The following is a 2,923-nucleotide window of genomic DNA, read 5'->3' as shown; positions in this document are numbered from 1 at the left end:
CCAAGCTCCCAATTTCATACATTCTCTGTTATATTTTAGTGTCTAACTTACATAAGGGAATGCCTAATTCCTTTCTCTTTTTCTCATTGCTTCCATTCCCATCCCTGCAAAAATAATAACCCATTTGATTGGGTGTGATAGCACCAGAAGCAGAAATGTGGCAAATGTAAATTGTGAGAACTGTAGCTCAGACACCTGGATTTCAAAAGCAAATTATGATTACTAGATTCACTTTGTATTGAGCTGGTCAAGCCTAATGAACTAAAAACGGCCTTATTGACTGGTCTGCAAGTCAATTAAGTGTTTATGAGTTCTGCCCATACTCAGTTCTTTGAAGCAACCCTAATTATTAAGTTTAAGGTCCACCAAGTTATACATATATAAGTGAAGACCCTTGGAATAAAAACCCCTTAGACTCTCAATCAGGAAATGTTCAGACTCTTTCAATGAAACTATCTTTTAACTGTTTGTTTGTTTTTCCTGTATTGAGGTTCTGTGATTAAGTTAAGTCTCTCCACTCCTTATTTCATTATAGTATCATAGATTTAGCACTAGAAGGGATGGTAAAAGATCATATGGTCCAACCCTTTTTATTTTACAAAAGAGGAACCTGAGTCCCAGAGAATTGCCTGAGATGCCATTGGTAATAAGTGTCAGTGCCAGGTTTTGAACTCAGACCCTCTAGTGCCAAATCTGGTATGGATGGGTGTTTTTCCCCCCCACTGCAGCCTAGAGAGGTGGCTACACTTAAGGGACTTTAAGCAACTTGCCTATCCTCCCACTGTGAGAAAGTTTATCAGAGGCAATATTTGAACCTAGCTTCCAATGATTCCAAAGCTCAGTCAACCAATCAATCAATCAACAAGCATCTATTCATGACTTACCACTGTATCAGAGCTACAGAAACAGAGATAAGCCCTCCAAGAGCTTAAATTCTAATGGGGGAATTACATTTGAATGTAATGTTAATAGCTATCTATGTATAAGATATAGAAAGAGAATATGGAAGATCTCCACTACAAAAGATCATACAATCCTAAACTTAGTATTGGGGGGGGAGGGAGGCTACCTAAGTGCTTATAAAGCCCAGCCCCCTCATTACTTTTAAATGCAAAGCAATATTTATTGATTCTAACCATCCAGTAACATCATGACTTTGCCCCCATCCACACACACTTGGGTGTGTGTTTGAGGCAAGGCAGCCTCCCTCCCCCAAATTGAATACTTCTTTTCTGGAAGTAAAAGAAAGAGCTTCCTTCCTATGCCCTTCATGGGCTCTGGGAAGATACACTATCATAGACTATGGTCAGGAAATCAGAGTTGTGGTAGGATTTACTGGAGACACATGCCCCATTTCCTCCCTCCAACCCAAGTGTGACAGCCACTAGAGGAAAGAGGATTTGTATGTTGTGATAAGGGCCAATCCCCTAGTTTTATGTGGAAGATAGGTATGGCCACATGGGTTGTCTAAATGTATAAATGTAGCTTGTGGATGGTACAGATAGATATGATCTGCAGCCTGGCTTGCTTCAGTGGAGAAGAGGAAAAACAAGGGCAAAGCCTGTAATGGCAGCCTTCTGTAGGAGAGCCAGGGGAACACTGGAAGGGACAGGCTGCAGGAGGACTGTGAATCTGGAGGTTCTTTTCTCCACTCTCTGAGAGGGGTATCAGATTTGAATTCTATCTGTTTGACAAAACTCAAATGACTGACTATGTGTTTTTTGGTATATTTCAATCTGTATAACTTCTCAGTTTCTGTTGTTTGCTTATAAATAGTTTTACTTGGTATTTTATATTTGGTGTGGAGGAATTAAGAGTCATCAGCAAAGCAACTATGTTTCTGAACCGGAGAGATAACCAGAGACTACTATATTAGCTCTTTCCAATTAGATTGTAAGCTCTTTGAAGGCAAGGACTGTTTTGTCTCTTTTTGTATCCTCACCCCTTAGCACAGTGCCTGGCACATAGTAGAAGCTTTAAAAATGTCGATTGATTAATTGATTACCTTTCCCCTTTTATTGTCCCTTCCGCCGTTAGAACTTCTATAGTGTGCCTATAGCCATATGGAGCATCTGAGCCTCAGTTTCTTCATTTATAAAATTAGAGGGTTTAAGGACATGACATCTAAGGTCTCCTCTAGCTCAGAATCATTGATCCTATGAGCCTACATTCTAGGGGAATACTCAGGTATCCAAGATCAGATATTATTCAAACTGACTGGACATCAAATTGCAAAATTTAGTCTTTTTGTCAATAGATTCAGCAACCACCAAGCTACTGTCCACAGAGCAGGGAAAGGGGACACCCTGAAGCTCCATGAATTGGATCAGATGCCTTCTGTAGCAGATGTCTACCTCATAGCCATACACTTCAGTATAAATAGGCAGCTTCTCTTTGGCCTGAATGAATGTATCAGGAAAGCTCTGCCCACTACTATGCCACTTGCTGGAGAATTGAGCAATAGTCCTACAAAATGCATGAGCTGCCTTTTGTAGCATGTTGCAGGCAGTCTGGAAGAACCAAGGGATAATTTGCTTTCAATGATTCATCAAGCTGGCCTTTCCTTTTACTAATTTAAGTGTCAAGCGCAGCTACGCAGTAAAGTATTACCAAGGCCTGGCCATATTCTCATCCCGTGGCTGTCTGGTCCATCTGAGCCACTGGTTCCATCTAAACCCAGAGCACTAATTATAGGAACTGCCCATTGCCATACCTAGCTGGCTGTCTTTTTTGAAATAGTAAATCACATTCACTCTTCCAATCATCAAGAGAACTAGCTACACTGGTATTAACCATCTTGCTGAGAAAATGCTGACTGTATGACCCTGGCTCTCCACAGCTATAAATTGTCTAAGTTCTATAATGTTTAGGAAGGAAAGAAGGAAGGAAGGAAGGAAGGAAGGAAGGAAGGAAGGAAGGAAGG

The sequence above is a fragment of the Vombatus ursinus genome, unplaced genomic scaffold, assembly GCF_900497805.2.
Source record: "Vombatus ursinus unplaced genomic scaffold, bare-nosed wombat genome assembly UNPS02014804.1, whole genome shotgun sequence".
Classification (NCBI taxonomy): domain Eukaryota; kingdom Metazoa; phylum Chordata; class Mammalia; order Diprotodontia; family Vombatidae; genus Vombatus; species Vombatus ursinus.
This window is presented reverse-complemented; position numbering follows the sequence as displayed.